Source organism: Arvicanthis niloticus, chromosome 13, assembly GCF_011762505.2.
Source record: "Arvicanthis niloticus isolate mArvNil1 chromosome 13, mArvNil1.pat.X, whole genome shotgun sequence".
Taxonomy (NCBI): domain Eukaryota; kingdom Metazoa; phylum Chordata; class Mammalia; order Rodentia; family Muridae; genus Arvicanthis; species Arvicanthis niloticus.
Genome location: NC_047670.1, coordinates 55214023 through 55231797, shown reverse-complemented (window position 1 = coordinate 55231797; position 17775 = coordinate 55214023). Strand labels below are relative to the sequence as shown.

At 47.5% G+C, this 17775-nt stretch overlaps 1 protein-coding gene across 5 annotated transcripts in view; it reads right to left on the bottom strand.

The window, feature by feature from the left end:
- Mgat3 (beta-1,4-mannosyl-glycoprotein 4-beta-N-acetylglucosaminyltransferase) overlaps positions 1-17775 on the bottom strand; it is a 52904-nt gene that overhangs the window by 21253 nt on the left and 13876 nt on the right. Inside the window, exon 1 of one of the 5 annotated variants that reach the window (XM_076911647.1) lies at positions 5797-6321. The exons of 2 other annotated variants lie outside the window; for them this stretch is intronic. The gene's annotated coding sequence lies outside the window, so the exon portion shown is untranslated. Of the gene's footprint in view, positions 1-1335; positions 1509-5362; positions 5631-5796; positions 6322-17775 lie in introns of those variants that run through there. 2 more of the 5 variants (XM_076911645.1, XM_076911648.1) reach the window with 2 other exon arrangements.

Genomic DNA, 17775 nt, shown 5'->3' with positions numbered 1-17775 from the left:
GTATCATCATAGAGGATAGAGGTTAATGGAGCCAGAGTTCTTTATCAAACTTTGATTTGGCTAGAGAGGGCTGCTGGGACAAAGTCACCCTGGTACCTTCTTTTAAGGTTATAATAAGAAAGCATTAAGGGACAATATTCAAAGGCTGGATATTGGTTTGTTAGGCAGTGGGTTGCAGAGCACTGGGATAGTGCTTCTTAAGGCCTGTGGGGGTCGTTAGACACCAAAGTCTAAGAATACACTGACCTCAGACATCATCTTTGTAAAACCACCGTCTGATTCCTGACCGGTCTCATGAAAGGTTATTTCTGTCTGATGTTTAAACTGGCCGTGTGGGGCCCAACTGATCTTGGCTATTGTATAATAATTAACTTCTTTTTTTTTTTTTTTTTTCTGTTTAAAAGTCTGATGCTTGCACACATGAATTGCACTCAGATTCAGCACCCTCTTGTGTTTGTGTCTGTCACTCGCCAACTCCTTGCCCTCCTGTTACTGGTTCCCTGGTTCTCTCTGGGTGTGGGACCCCCCCACACAACTGGATCTGCCTGAGGCAGAACACCACCTTCCCTGCCTGAGGCTGCCTCCATAGCTTGGACCATCGATGCATCTACTAGGCTTGGCTGCAGGGATTTTAAAACCACAGTTCACAAAAGTCCTAAGTTCTCTTTAGATCTGAAGGGACAGCCAGCAGTTCCTCAGCTCTACCCAGTATCCTCAGCAACCTGTCATCCTGGACAGTACCATCTGTCAAGTCGCCCAATTTGACGTAGAGAAAGGGAGTCACTGGTATTCCAGAAGTTAGAGAAAATCCAAGAGAAGATCCAGGCTTCACAAGACTAACAGGACACTTCCACACAATGCTGACTCTTACCTTAACTGTTCCTAACACGCCTGGTCCATGCCCCTCCATAGCAACCTCCTTGCTCACATCTCCACCTTCCCTCTGTGTTTTACCCCAGCCCTGACCCCTGGGAACTCAGGCCAGGGGTGGAGGGCTCCAAGGTTAGCAATCGGCTACTCAGGTGTTACCATTTACCCACCTGACTCAAAACTGTTCCCCAGCTCTTGGTGACCCGCAACTGTGGGAAGTATGGGGGCCTATCCTGAGATTCCCACAGAACTCTGTTCAGAGTACGTCGTGCTGCATCCTGCCTTCAACCACTCACCGCTACTAACAAGTAAAAGGCTAAGGCACAGAATCAAAGGGTAAAGCCCTGGCCCTTCCCTGGCCTTCGGACCCTACCTAAAGCCCATGTTCCCCACCCCTCGACCTGTACAGGATCACTGCCTGGGTCCCTACTGGCCATCTCTGCACACCATTCCACCATATGGTACCTGTTCGGAGGCCCCCAGTTCGGTCTCAGCTTTTGGCCTTTGTAGCTGCCGATTCCTTCCTTGGTGTCCCAGTCCAAACCAGGTTTGTCAGGTGTGTGACTACAAGCTGATCTCAACCAGGCCCATGCCAGCACAGCTGTCTACCTGGGATGGCTTCCTAGAGCCACCTCTTCCCAAGCCTCAGGTCTCCTCATTGTAAAATGCGTAGCCAGGCAGCTGGAAGGGCAGCCCTAACACTCAGAGGAGACAGGTGTTGGGCGAGGCAGGAAGCACCTGCATTTTCCCTTCCTGGAGTGGTCAAGGGCCAGTGCAGGTAGCCAACCTCAGACCTTCCTCCTCTGAGCTCTGTCCATTCTCAGGGCAGAGAGCCTAGAGGGCTCTGCCCCACCCCTAGGGGACACTCTCAGAAGACCAAAGTTAAAAACTGGAAGATGTGGATAGCATGCAAGCAAGCTCTCTGTCTCTTTCTCTGCCTTTCTTTCTGTCAGTCTGTCTGTCTTTGTGCACATGTGTTGGGACAGGATCTCATGTAACCCAGGCTGCTCTCCCACTCCTTAAAGAGTCAAGAAGACTCTTCTATCATCCAGCCCTTAATTCTCAAGTGCTAGGTTGAACCAATCTCTGTATAGAGGGACCCAGGATGACAAGCCCAGGGTAAGAACCCATGCTGCCTCCTTTAAAAGCAACTCAGAATCCACAGCTCCACGGGGGAGTGTGGCAAAGAAGCTCTCCTTCCACGGGCGGAACTGAGATCCGTGTGGTTGACCACAGAGAAGACTTTAGAAGCCTAGAGGGGATATTCAAGCCGCTGCTATACTATCTAGGGGTTCCATTTTGGCCTGACCACAATCCTCATTCTCTGTGTCAAATACAGACCTGGGCTTTGGAGGCAGCTGAGCAGAATTCTGAGCACTACATTGCAAGACAGGGGCCACCATGCTTTAGCCCTGGCTTTGCACACAATACTCCACTCACTGAGGTTTCTCTCCCTGTGTCTACATCTCAGGATGTAGCCTCCACCTCCCTCAGGCAGTCTCCAAGCTCAGACCACTCACAGGCCCTGGACTTCCAGGCAGTTGGCTCAGTAGCCTGACCCTTCACCCTCCCAGCAAATTGAGTCGTCCACACCCCCCCCCCCAAAAAAAAACCACTTGACCATCAACACAATAAACATCTTACAAACCAATAACCAAACAGGATGCCCACAGGCGGAGCCCTTCCCCCTCTGTGTGTCAGCATCTCCATCTACCAGATGGTATGGCATGAACTGGCCCAACTGCTCATAGCCCCTCAGTGGGAAGGAGACACCAAGCTAGGATATCAAGACTTGCCTGGTACATGAGGGCCCTTCCCACTTCTGTAGTGAGAGGCTGAATAGAGCCTCAGGAGAGGGGCAGGGTTTGACCTTCAAAATAGAAGAAGCCAGCGAGGAACTGGGCAATAGTAAGAACAAAGGATTAATGATTAACAGCTTCAATTCAAAGAAGGTTAACCAGGCTCCTGGGAGAATCTGTGGAAGCTTGGAGCCTCTGATACTCACTGAGCCACACCCACCTGAACTGATCACAGGCATCTTCAGGAACCCAGAGGCCAGTGGGGGATCAATCTGACAGGGGTCCCTGGCCCTCAACTCCCTGCTATCTACAAGAGGCTCAAGACTTCCACATCCAGAAAGGTGGCCCTGTCTCATTAGCAGTAGGAAATGAAAAAGCAGGCAAATTCAAGAGTCACACCAAGGCCAGCTCTGTCAGGAATCGGCTTCCACGGCTGTGGAATGAATAGCGGGGTACTCCCTGCACTAGTGACCCTCAGCACAGCATCAAGGGGCACTGTGAGGTTATCCCCCAGCACAGCATCAAGGGGCACCATGAGGTTGAAGTTGGGTAATAGTAATAAGAGTGGCTGCCTCTCAGTTTACTAAGGCCAAGGCCAGAGAGGATGGGACAAAAGAAACCTTCTGGATCCCTGCAGTAGTGTTGTGGGGAAGCTCAGCTCTGAGCTGAAGGGATTTAGACTCAAAGCCTGTCCTTTCTCCATCCTCACCAGCAAGTGATCTTAGGCAGGTAACCTGCGTTCCTGCCTGCATAGTAAAACCAGTCACCCTCCTCTTCACAAGAACTAAATGGGATGACATCTAGGAGCCTTGACAGGGACCTGCTTTACAAGTTCCTGAGACTTCTTCTACATGTAGCCTCACCCCATGTCTGGTAGAATACTTTATCTCTCTTCCTCTTCTGCAACCCCAAAGCCATGCTCACTGGCTTCCCTCTGCCTAACAACCATGGGTCACTACAAGGTCCCCATCTGGGCGTCTCCCACTCTTAGCTCATGGCACATCATACCCAGGATGAAACCTAGGCTGCTCTGGGTGTCCATAGATCCTGCCAGGATGGTTATCACATCTCTTCTAAGTTCACCTTGCTCTTCCCCACCCTTCCTCCCCAGGCTAAACCTCACCCTGGAGTCTTCATGCTGTCACTGCCTCCTGGTGAACCGTTCCCTCAGATCTCTGAGTACTGGCAGCTTTTTCTTCTGATGTCACTGCCCAAGGCCTTCCTGACCCCTGGCCCCAACAACTCACATTCATATTCTGTCATCTGTCTCTCTCTCTCTCTCTCTCTCTCTCTCTCTCTCTCTCTCTCTCTCTCTCTTTCTCCCCAGGTATTAAACCCACAATTTATCCTCGAGGGAGATGCTAACCCTTGTTTATGTCTCTCTGCCTTTAGGAATGTCAACTGTAGGAAAGAAGGGTCACTTTTGCTTTCCACCCCCACGACACAGCTTGGCTGGCCAGTAAACAGTTGCTGGGGACTGGAACCAAACACTGCAAGAAACCAAGGAACCCTGAAAAAAGGGTTCATGTACAGAGAGACTAGCTCTGTCTGGCTTAGGAGTGCTTGGAAGATGGGCCCAGACACTAAGAACTCACATCTGATGGGACACCCTCCCTGACCTCAGTGCCAAGAAAATCCCACCAGCTTCCCCCTCCTCAGAGAGTCCCCTCAACCCCCTCAGCTGAGGTTAGCATTGTCCCAGCAGTGCCAGCCCCTCCCACCCAGGCCTTGTGCCTCCAGAAACAAAGTACAAAGGGCCATTTTAGCTCTGTCTCTAGCCCAGAGGGCGGGAGGAAGGAGGGGGTGCTCCCTGCCCCTCCACTGTCCTCTCTGTCAGGACCGCTCTGTTGATGGAGTTAGGCCCCTTGCAAGGCAGCTTTGTTCCTAACATTGTCCTGGTGATAGGGCAATATATAGGGTGAGGAACAGGTGTCATGGCAGACACTCCCACGGGCTCGGACAGCCAAAAGGAAGTGAGCGTGGCTGTGGGTTCCACAGCCTGCCTCCAAGGAGGCTGGCTTACCTTCTGCAGGCAAGCAGCAAAGTGCTCTGAATGAACCATTCTGACAAACAAGCTGATAACCCTATTACCCACGCCTAGCACTGAAGGCGGCTCCGGGAACTTCTTCATGCCTGGGATTCTTTCCTCCGGGGCCACTCAACGATTAGTCAAGCAACCACACACACTGGGGCCCCAGGAATGTCCCCCTCAGTCCCTCCACTCAACATTCCTCCTCTGTCTGATAACCTGCTGAGAATTCAAAAACTAACAACAACAAAAAGAAACCTCCCACCTAGAGCTGGCTGCCAGGATCTCCCAGCATCCCTCAGTCCCTACCTGCTGCAGGGTCTTCCTGGCTGGCAGAACTGCCCCCTACCCTAAACTTCTCTAGCCCAGGGGCTGTGCCCTTCCCCCAGCTGCTCTTCTTTATATAACCCAGCCATTTTGGTTATAGGTTCCATTTTTTTTCCGTCTTCTGGTTCCTTGGCTATGGCTCAAGGTCCCTGACTTCCTCTCCCCTCTCCACCTTTCTCACATGAGACAGTCCAGTCTGTTGGTCATGTTCAGTCCAGATGCCTCTGGCTATGCTCTCATTCATATCCACAATAAATCTTCTCCTCCGACATCCCTAGAAACAGCCATGCCCCACTTATTTATTGATGCATTTCTTTGTTTTCATTCAAGTGCTTACCGAGACAATGATGGTAAGAGCCTCTCTGAGGGACTTCTAGCCAGGTCTCCAGGAACCAGCCAGGCTGGCACTGATCTCAGACCCCATGATCAGCAATTAGCAACTCACCAAGACAGTTGTGTGACCTTCCTGAGGGAATCCCAGTCAGGTTCATAGGAGCCAGCCCACTGTTTTCGTTATTGGACCCAGTGCCCTCTGAATAATGTCCAAGCACAAGGATAAAGTCCAAATACCTAGGAGGCTTCAAGTTTCCCTCAGGCAATCCCCTCCCCACACCTCTCTCACAGTTTAGATTACCTGCTGGAGTTGGGGCATCTAGCCTGCTGGGCCGTCCCCATGATTTGTACCCTCAGCCCCAAGTATAAGCTGACGCAGAGGAAGTAATAAAGCATGGTCTGTTGAGTGAATAAATGACTCTCTTCAAGGCCACACACCTGAACCTTTTGACAGCACGGCTGGCCTGTAACGCAGGAAAATGAGCAAGGTCCCAGAGCTGCAGGTTGTGTTCTGTCGCCTCAGGTTCCTGAGCCCCTAGAGAAGTGGCTTCCTTATGGTTGTCTTACAGAAGGAGGAACAGTGGTGCAGAGAGGAGACAAAGGAAATGACTTCAGTCTTAAGTATATAGAGTGAGCGATGCAGGGTGGGAGGAGCCAAGGGAGAAAGCAGAAAGGTCCCTGCCTTCACAAGTAAGCACAAAGGTCCTTTGCCTTTATAGATGAGCACAGAAAAAAAACTAAGAAGTCTTCTTTCTTTCTTTTCCTTCCTTCCCCCTCCAAAAAAACCCCAGGGTTTCTCTGTGTGGCCCTGGCTATCCTAGAACTTGTTCTATAGACCAGGCTAGCCTTGAACTCAGAGATCCACCTGCCTCTCTGCCTAGTGCTGAAATTAAAGATGTGCACCACCACTGGCTAAAAACAGGAATTTTCTTTTTTCTTTTCTTGGTTTTCTTTTCTTTTCCTTTCTTTTCTTTTTTTCTCTTTCTTTCTTTCTTTCTTTCTTTTTTTTTTTTTTTTTTTTTTTTTTTTTTAAGACAGGTTTTCTCTGTGTAGCTCTGGCTGTTCTGGAGCTTGCTCTGTGGACCAGACTGGACTCGAACTCAGAGATCCATCTGCATATGCCTCCCAAGAGCTGGAATCAAAGGCATGTGCTACCACTGCCTGGCTAAGGAATTTTCAATGGGAAAGATATATAACCTGTTTTTCCCCCAGAAGGCTGGGAATGGAGGAGATTAATTACCCAGTGACTTACACTGTTTGTAAGGCCAGGCCAGATCAAGCTCCCACAAGTAGGACTGGAGGTATCTAACAGCCTAGAGGAGCTCTGTCCTATCTGTATGACCAAGACCACATCTGATCCCTTCCTAGGCCCTTAATACATGTAACCTATCTCTAGAGCCCATCTTCTATGTGCTTTGAGGTGAGTTTCAATGTAGTTATGCCTCTTTGTATTACACAGAGGATTGTATTACACCAGGAAGCTTTGTTCCAAATTGTACTGTACTTAAAACATACTCAATGTGTTCTAGAAGCTGACTCTAGAAGTCTGAGCCAGCCCAGCTAACTACATTGTACTGAACCAGATTTCCTTCATGTCTCTCACGGAGAAATTTCTCTGCCAGCTGTAGCATTTGCAGGGACCTCCACACATGGGGATAAAGAATGGAGAATGAGGAGAGATGGCGTAGAATTCTCCTCACCGTGTCCATACTGCTGTCCCACTGTGTGAAAGAACAGCCAGGACAGGAGACTGCAGCAGATGACAGGTCTGAAGTGCTCCCTGTGACCCAAGGATGCTCCCAGGGACCCAAGCATCACATGAATACTGTCCTGACAGAGCAAGTGAAGGCTGTTGGCTCTGGGCATCGGTAGGTTCTGAGCTTCCTGCAGCCTGCTCGTGAATACTCTGGGTCACTCAGCTCTGCGCTCTGCCTGGGGCTCCTCTGAGAGGCAGGCCTGAATCTGAAAGTCAGCTGTACTGACCTTAACAGGAGTGTTCTTGCAGGTCCAGTGCCAGCTCCCTATACACTTTCTAGTTCAAGGAATGAAAACAGTAGCTAAGTACTTTCCCACGCTATCAGAGCCTCTAAGGACGACAGGATAGGTCCCAAGGCCCTAGGGTGACTGATCTTATGTGAGGGTATTTCTGAGTGTTGGCAAGGACACACCATAGCAGTCATACCAGAGCAGAGTCAGACTGAACCTTTCTGCAATAAGAGCCTTGGGTCAGGATCTAACTGTCTCCACTGGAGACCCAGGAGGCCATCCATCGTCAAAGGGCATGGATGGAGCTGGAGAGATGTCTTAGCAGTTGAGAGCACATACTGATCTTGCAGAGGAACAAAATTCGGTTCCCAGAACCCATGCTGGGCAACTCACAAGTACCTGTAACTCCATCTCCTAGGGATCTGACACTCCCTTCTGGCCTCTGTGGGCACCTACACTTTACACAAACCCACACACAGATAATTAAAAATAAAGAAACCTTTTAACATTTTAGAGTTTTTATTATTTATTTCTTTATTTTCCTGAGGCAGGGTTTCTTCATGTAGTAGCCCTTGGTGTCCTGGAAGTGGCTCTGTAAACCAGGCTGGTCTTGAACTTACAGAGATCCACCTGACTCTGTTCCAGAGTGCCAGTGTTAAAGGAGTGTGCCATGACTGACCAACTTAATTTTATTTTTATTTAATTTTATTTAATTTAATTTTTTACAACAACTAGGAATACTAGGGGGCTAGAGAGATGGCTCAGCGGGTAAGAACTCTGACTGCTCTTCCAGAGGACCTGGTTTCAATTTCCAGTACCCACATGACAGCTCACAACTGTCTGTAACTCCAAGATCTCAAACCCTCACACAGACATACATGCAGGCAAAACACCAATACACATTTAAAAAAAAAATTTAGAAATACCACGTAGAGCTCTAGGGGTGAGGCCACTCCTCATCACCTCCATGAGACCATCAGCCAGCTAATTCTTGCCCCATCAATGACTTAACTTTCTCACTTGGAAGACCCGGTAGGTGCTAAAAGGCAAGCATGGAAGCGCTTACGCAGGCCAATAACTCTTTAGAGGGAGGGCAGGAGTCCAAAGTCATCTTCAGCCATTATCAAGTTCAAGGTTGGTCTGAGACACATGAAATCCTGTCTCAAAAAAAAAAAAGTTTTCTTGCACCATATACACTTAAGGAATATTTCTGGGGCTAGGAAAGTCCCATTAGGGGTTCCCATAGCCAACCATAACTTTAGGTTCAGGAGATGGCACCAGAACCAGACAGAGGGAGGGGAAGCTGTAATCCAGGAACTTTTCTTCCCTTTTGCCTTTTGAAGACAGAACTTCCATTTTTCTGTTTTAACATTTTTCTGCTTTTCAGGAAAACAGCCAAAAAAAAAAAAAAAAAAAAAAAAAAAAAAAAAAAAAAAGAGGGGGGCTTTGACATTCTCCTGCCCCACCGGATCCTTCAGGCCTGACTTCTCACAGGCCCTCCCCTTCCTCCTGTACCATTTTTCTCTATCAGACTTTACCCTTCTGTCTGCTAGAGGACGTGTGCTCAGAGACTTCCATCTGCCTCACTCCTCATCCATCCTAGACCTGACCCAGATCCTGGGGAGAAATTCCCTGGCCTGGAGACAGAGCAGCAGGAAAGATATGTGATACAGAGAGCTCTGGGCTATCACACACCATCAGGACTTTTAGCCTAAGTCCTGAGTGTCGCAGACCTCTGACAGAATGAGCAGTTTTATCTGGCCATGAGGACTGCCGGTTCCCAGCTTGGCCCCTCTGCTGAGACAGTAATGGCCTAGACTCATCTTTCCTAGACTTTCAGAAGCTAAGGCAGAAAGTCTGTCTCCTTGCCACGGAGATACAAGGAACCACAGTGAGCCTTGTTGCTGGCCATCTAATCCCCAGTTCCGGCTGATTCCCTTCCTTTGCTCCATGGAATCTCCATCAGGCTCCTCAGTGCCCTTGGCACATGTACTCTACCTGTCCCATGGAAATGGCAGACCAAAGCCTTGGGCAATATAAACTCAGCCTTGCTGGACCTGGGGTTCAGACCTAGCTTTCTGTGGGAGCCTCAATGACAAATGGACAGAGGATTCAGAGAAGAGCTGGGACAGGGCTCTGAACAAAGGGACAAAAGCCAATGCTGAAGGTCCTGAGTTCAATTCCCGGTGACCACGTGGTGGCTCACAACCAACTATAATGGGATCTGGTGCCCTCTTCTGTCATGTGGGTGTACATGCAAAAGAATACTAATATACAGTGAATAAATAAATAAATAAATACTAAACGCATCCTTTTAAAAGATTTATTAATTTTATTTATATGAGTACACTGTAGCTGTCTTCAGACATACAAAAAGAGGGCATTGGATCCCATTACAGATGGTTGTGAGCCACCATGTGGTTGCTGGGAATTGAACTCAGAACCTCTGGAAAAGCAGCCAGTTCTCTTAATTGCTGAGCCATCTCTCCAGCATATACCACACCCACACACACCCCACCCCGACCCAGACAGGGTTTCTTTGTGTAGGCCTAGGTGTTCTGGAACTCTCTAGGTAGACCAGGTTGGCCTTGAACTCAGACATCCACCTGCCTCTGCCTCTGCCTCTCTAGAGTGCTGGGACTAAAGGTGTGTGCCACCATGCCCGGCTTCAGTTCCTAGATTTTTAAAATTAGAGTGCTGGCTTCTTCACACCAAGAATATGAGGTACACTATTCCTCCCTGTTTCATGTTCCTGGTGACCATGGTTCCTGTCACTTTCTCCTCAGTTGTGGATACAAGTCATCAGCCTGTGCTACAGTATGACTCTAAATATTTCTAACAATGGTGACACATGAGACCCTAGTCAGCCCTTGGACACCTGGTCTCTAGAGTCCTGAAGTGGAAACTTAAGGATTCTTTGGAAAGTCGTTCGGATGGTGTTTTGCTGGGGCAAACATGTGAAGAAATGTTTCACTGAAGCAGACACAGGTGAAAGGTTGTTCTGCTAAAGCAGGCACATGAAAGAACACATGATGAAGGATTCTTTACTAACGACACACATGTATTGGCCCGCCTTACACTGCCTAGTTGAGCTCCATTTGTTCGGACTCTATAGAGTAACGTACCAAACAAACAAACCAAAAAACTGGTGATGAGCTGCAGTTTCTTGTTGCTTCCAGGTGGAGTAGTGTCAGCTGAGACAGATACACAAGACACGTAATGTTTGGAGGGTATAAATAGGGCTTCGCAGGGAGGGAGACTGAGCTAGGCTTGCTTACATAGCTAAATGTTTCTTGGTCTTGAGTCTTCTTTGATCTTTCAATTCGCTGAGGGGCACAGCCGAGAACTCCTGGCATTCCTGCTGGTCCCTCCTGTTGACTTGTGCAGAGGCTGAAGCCTGGCTGTCTCTGCTACATTGTGTCACCGCTGCTGATTCCTGTTTGCTAACCCAACTCTACAAAACTGGATTGCTGGTGTACCTGTGAAGTGTCTGTGAGTAGAATGAGCTTTCACTGCTGACCTGTGAACTGAACTGCCAATTTCCAGACAACAGTGAAGGGAGCTGCTCCAAAAGAACCATGTCTAAACAGGTCCACTCCCCTGTATCCTTTCTTTCCCACTACCGTTGGTGGGTGGTGGGCTAGAAAGGTGGCTAAAGCACCTAAGAACCATCATTAAAAGTAGAGTTTTGAAAAAACTAAAGTTACAGAGTTTCTTGCATGGAGGTGTGCCAGGTAAACTTCAGAGAGTCCTTTGGTCATCCTACGAGACCATGCCACAAAACCATAAGCCCCTGCTCAGGCCTCTGACCTCTTCCAAGCTGGCTGCACTCAGCTGACACTCTGGGAGCATGCAGTAGGGCAGTGGACCGCCTTTAAATGGTTTCCGAATCCAGGATATGACAAGTTAGGGAGCAGAGCTGTCTCTTCCTACCCACTTTGGAATGCTTTGAAAACAGCAATAAGAATACCATGATCAGGCGGATTTCTGAGTTCAAGGCCAGCCTGGTCTACAGAGTGAGTTCCAGGACAGCCAGGACTACACAGAGAAACCCTGTCTTGAAAAACCAAAAAAAAAAAAAAAAGAATACCATGATCACACCCCATTAGGCCTGCTCTTTCTACAAAGCTTCTGTGACTGCTCTAGCCTGAGACTCAGTTTCTGTATAATGAAATGAGAATTATCCTGGGACCAGGGCCCATGTAGAGCTCAAGAGATACCAGAACAACCCTCAGGAAAGACAAGCAATGGGCCTGAAACATTAGGCCATTGAAAGCCCATATTGCTCTTCCAGAGGACTGGAGTTGTCCCAGCACCCACATCAAACAGCTCATAAATACCTATAACTCTAGATCCCAGGAATCCAACATCCTTTTCTGGCCTCCTTGGGTGCTTGTATTTACGTACACAACATCCATAGAAATAATTAAAAAATAAAGGATGGGTTGGAGAGATTGGTTCTACGGAACAATAAGAACACTTATTGTTCTTACAGAGGACCATACAGCAGCTCACAAATATCTATAATTCCAGTTCCAGGGGATCCAGTGTCATCGTCTAACATTCATAGGCACCTGGCATACACAAATGACACACACACATACATGCAAACAAAACATTCGTACATAGAAAAAAAGTAAATCTAAAATGTGGGGGGAGGGGCTTTCAAAAATAAATCTTAACAATTATAAATGAACAACAGAAATAAATATAGCTCTGATACAAAGCACTTGCCTCACACATACAAGGTCCTGAGTTCCACACCTAGTACTACACAAAGAAAAACAAAGAACAGCCCGGAGATGGTATGGTAACCCACATCTGTAAATTCTAGATGAACATGGAGCTGAAGCAGGAAGATTGAGATCTGGTTGAGGTCAACCTGGGCTACACAGTAATTCCCGGGCCAGCATGGCTACAGTGTAAGAGTATATAAATAAATTAATTAATAAGTAAAAAATAAAATAAAGCTCTGGCATATTGGTCCTGTTAGCACTATAAATATAAATTGTAACCATTTAGGTTTACAGTACATTGGGTTTACAGTAGGTGGTTCTCACGCCATATGGAGTTTTCTGAGGAGTCTGGCCAAACTCAAGCCCAGCAATCTTAAAGCTGGTAAGCCCACCTGCAGGAACCTCAGGAGCCTTTGGGGGAACCTGACCAAGGTAGTTGCTCAACTGCAAGGACCATGGGAACCAACAGAAACATTTTAACAAGTTGCTTGTCAACTTTTAGCTATTTTTGATGTGCTCACTATTTTGCCCCTCCCCAGCAGGTTTGGTTGCCCCTCCCTTCCTTCCTGATCGGTCTTATTTTTCAACCTACTTGCATACCACCAATTCAAAGAAGGATGCATTAACATTCTACAGAAGAGGAAGTGGCAATTGTTTTCTAGCCTCAGGCAGGGGCCCCAGTTAGCCTCAAGACTGAACCTGAGGCTACAGCGGTCTGAGAGACTCACTACCTTGAAGGCCTCCAGTAACTGTTCTATTGCTGTGAAGAGACACCATGACCCAAGGCAACTCTTATACAAGAAAACATTTAACTGGAATTGGCTTACAGTTTCAGAGGTTTAGTCCATTATAGTCATGGTGAGAAGCATGGCAGCACACAGGCAGACATGGTGCTGAGACATCCTGATCCACAGGTATGGGGGTGGGGGGCAGGGAAGGACTGAGCCTGGCTATAGGCTTTTGAAACTTCAAAGTTTCAACACCAATCTCCCCAGTTACATACTTTGCCCACCGGAAATTGTCAAATCCCACAAAGCAGCTAAGGAGTCTGCCTATGAGGGGTGAGTCAGGCATGATGGTTGGTTGGAGGGTACTGGGGTGTGGAGGTATGGGGTGAGGGGCTAGGGGTGTAGAGGGAATCTTGCAGCTTGACTGGCAGTTAGGGTGCTTCTTTATTTATACAGAACTTAATACGCATAGATATTTATGCTGTTCCAAAACACAGGTCATAAGTTTTGCCATCATTGATAAACCGTGACAGAACAGAGTTATCTTTTAAAATCATCTTCCCTCATCAACCCCATAATCTTCTTTTTAAGAATCTAGAGGCATATTTTGCCAAAGCATGACAGCCTGTTCTCAGACTGGTAGCTCTTGTGGTTTTAAGGGCATTAGACAGAAAGAAAATCACCGAGCCAGCCTGGGCAGGCGGTCATGTCCCAAGCAATGTATTATCAACTTAATGATCAGAGTCCTAATTGTCTTGAGGCCCCAAGAAAAATCTTCAGGCCAAAGCTGCTACAGTTATTATTCAATTTATGCCATAATACAATGCTTATTTTATATCTTTGTAGAATTTATTTATACCTCTAATCTTGGTATTCTTTTGTTTCTTGGTCACATGACACCACAGTGGCCTAACATGAGCTAACTTTTGTAAGACAGGGAGGTCTTAATATTTTATTTTTTTTATCTCTTATCCACAACATTCTTTGTCCATCAATATAAGCCCCTGTGCCAGGCAGTGGTGGCGCACGCCTTTAATCCCAGCACTTGGGAGGCAGAGGCAGGCGGATTTCTGAGTTCGAGGCCAGCCTGGTCTACAGAGTGAGTTCCAGGACAGCCAGAACTACACAGAGAAACCCTGTCTCAAAAAAACCAAAAAAAAAATAAAAATAAAAAAAAAAAAAAAAAAAATATATATATATATATATATATATATATATATATATATATATATGCCCCTGTGTAGGGCAGCAGTAACTCCAGCCACTGTAACTTTGTTGCTGTATCTTTTCCTCAAGGGGCAATACCATATGTGGCCCACAATCTTATCTGCTACATAATTTGCCTGAGTGTACAGTAAGAAGAGGCTTTTTACCTGATCTGCTGCCCATTTCTCTAGGCCACCTTTGTCTTGTTTATCTTTTTACGTTCACTTTATTTTGATTATCTTGTTCCTGAGTAAGTACAGGGGCAGATATTCCAAAAGAATCTTGGAGTCAGAGGCTCATAGGAAGATCCCTGGTGTCTTTGTTTGAATCACAACCTCTAGAGCATAAGGAAGACCTTCAAGTAGAGCCAGATAAGGCTATCTCCGTAAAATCGGCAGGGATAGTGTGCTCAGGACTTTGAAGCTTAGAAGCAGTACTCCTGGGAGAAGGCATAAATAATTCATAAGAAAATTTCCATTAATCCAATATCCCAAGTTGTACAAATATTAAAAGCCCCCCAAGTATGCAACACGTGGAGACCAAGAGGAAATGTGGAAGACGGCACCACACGGGTCTCGGCCTGTGGCTCAGCTCTGCTGGATCTTGCTCAAGCAGATGAGCTGGCTTCATGACTTTCGCTTTTCCCATTAGATATGACTGTGCCAATACTTCTTCCAAGAAGGTTACACCTCCCCATCCTTCTCAAATAGCACCTTTCCCTGCCGATTAAGCTTTCACTTTTTTTTTTTAAAGCTATAGAAGGCATTCTTATTCAAACCACAATAGCCTCTGAGACTCCAGCTATCTGTTGCCAACTTCTGGGTGTCAATGACTACCCATCACCTCAAAGACCTGATCTTCTGGAAGTCTTCCAAAGCTGTACCGCCTCTCAGAGCTAATTCTTGGTTGGCATCCCAAGGCCTTTGAGAACTTCCGGCTGTACATTCTCAGAGCTGTGTCCACTCTTGGCTGGCGTCCCACTGAGAATACAAACCTGCTTCATTTAAATCCCATGTTATTTTATTATCATCTGCCCACTCTGTTCTTTGAAGCAGGTGTGGCAAGGTCTTAGTTGGAAACTGGAGGCAACTCCACAAACCTCCTCACTGGGTGTGGTCAAGAAGGCATCTTCTAGATGGTTTATCCATGCCAGTCAAGTTATATTCTTTCCGGAAATGGCCCTCACTTGCTGTCCTTGTAATCACATTTAATAAATGTTTAAAGGATATTTATTGAATGCCATCTGCCTGCGAGGCCCAGTGCCAGCCCCTCCTGCCATGCCTAGTGGCCCCTTTCCTTGTGGCCCTCACCATTCAGCTGCTGCAATAATCTAACCACCAAAATCTTCCCAGGATACAGGCAAGCTCGGGGATCAGCCCAGGCCAAAATAATCAGCCTCCAAAGGAAGCAAGAAGGCCCAGCAATAGCACAGTGAAGGAAGGCCTGTGTAACTGGGAACAGAGGCCAAGAACAAGCAGGGAGCAGAGGTATCATGAGGCAGCCTGGACTTCCAGGGCCAGACAGTGGTTCTTGGGAGCCCAAGGGTCTTTTGCAGTCTTCAGGAGAACATTTTTTTAAGCTGCATGGGCCAGGAAGGTAGTCTGATGGAAAGGCACTTGCCTAGGAAACCTGAGACCCTGAGTTCTAGCTTTAGAAACAAAAATGTAATATAGGGCCAGCAAGACAGCTCCGTGGGTAAAGGCACCTACTGCCAAGTTTGGTGTCCTGAATTCAATCCTCTGAAGCCACACAGTGGAAGGTAAGAACTGACCCCTTGAGCTGTCCTCTGTCCTACACACACATACACATGTGTATGTGTATGTCCACACACAGTGCACACGCACAGACATACAAAGTGTAATTAAACTTTTGTTTCTTTGCTTTTGAGAAAGGGTCTTACTATGTGTGGTGCTTTGAATATGCTTGGCCCTTAGAGAGTGGTACTGTTAGGAGATGTGCCCTTGGAGAAGGATGCACTGTGGGAGTGGTCTTCAGAGGTCTCCTCCTATGCTCAGGCTCCACCCACTGCAGAAAAGAGCTTCCTCCTAGCTACCTGAGGATGCCAGTCTCTCCTGGTTGCCTTGGAATCAAGATGTAGAACTTGTCTCCTCCAGCACCATGCCTGCCTGCACACTGCCATGCTGCCTTGATAGTGGACTAAACCTTTGAACCTGTAATCCAGCCCCAATTAAATGTTTTTCTTTGTAACAGTTGCCTTGGTCATAGGAGTTCATTGCTGTGAAGAGATGCCAACTAGGATACTATGTAACAACTTTGGCTAGCCTGAAACTTGCTATGTAGACCAGGCTGACCAGGAGCTCACTGATCTACCTGTTTCTGCCTTCTAAGTACCAGTAAAGAATGGGCTCTAATGCACAGCCAGGTAGGGCCTGGGGAATATGCCCCCCTCACCCGGCAAAGGAGGCCAAAGACAGGAGACAGCTATAAGCAAAGCAAGCATCAAAGGAAGGGCAGCCTGGTGTGTCTGCAGCTCACTGCTGTGAGAAAGGTCCGTGCAGAGAGAGAAAAGGGCCAGGTCTGGAAGAACAGGAGGGCTCAGACAGCAAGCTGAACAAATAATCCCTACAAATGAAATGTAACCTGGATCCTGCTACTTCCTGGCTGTTAGCCTCCATTCCAGGCATCCCGCACTGCCCCATGGGACTAATGCTCACATGTCTATGCTCAGGCAAAGAATCCAACGAACAGGAACAAGTCATTAACTGGGGGGTACAGCTGGGAAGATATACCTAGGTGGCAACCCATCTGGGGATCTCTGCCAGCCAGACACCCTGAGTCCACAATACCCACTGAGACCCCCTCAGTTCCAAGCTGCTGTTTCTGGAAGGTTCCTAGCTGGGAGGGATGGGGCAACAGGAAGGCTACCTGGGCTGCCCAGGCCTTCTCCTTCCCCACAGAGGGCTTCACTTTAGCAAGAACCGAAGTTTTGTGACATACAACCTCTATGTTCATAAAACAAGCGAGTAGTTAATAGATGCGTGAATGGTCTCTATTGTTCCGATTTTACATTCGTAGAAAAGATAAAACTATGCATACCAACAGGCATTTCCACTTGAGGCCGCACAAGCAAAATTATTTTAGGATCCCAGTAACCATGTAGATATGGCAAAACTGTGGCCCCTGGTCTGCTCCATACTAGACCATGGGTGACATCGTGGACAATTAAATCCTACCTTTGTTTCCTTCTGAGAGGTAGAGACAGTAACTCCTACCAAGCAGGGTCCCTGTGAGCACCTCTCTGTATTGTGAAGCTGCCTTCTAGAGGATCGGGTTGGGTTTCTCCATCAGGGATGGAGAAGGGAGAGAAAAGGTCAGAGTATTGGGGGCTGCGCTGAAAACCATTCATTTCTGTATTTATTTGTTCATCCACATTTACCAAAGGCCTCCTCAGTATGACATTGACTGACTACTGAAAAGACATTAACAACAAACATCCCAGGCCCAGTGAGATGGTTCAGTGGTTAGGAGCACTTGCTGCTCTCCCAGAGACCCAGGGTTAGTTCCCGGCACCCACGTCAAGCAGCTCATGGCTGCCTGTAGCTCCAGCTCCAGGGGATCTGACACCTTCTTCTGGCCTCCTCAGGCACCTACACACACAGATGTGAACACACACACAGAGGCAGACACATACACAGAGGCAAAACTAAAAAGAATCCACAGACAGACAAAACCACACAAACGTGAGTGCAAGAGCCACATGGCTCTGTGGATTGACAGAAAGGATCAGGACGCACGTTGGC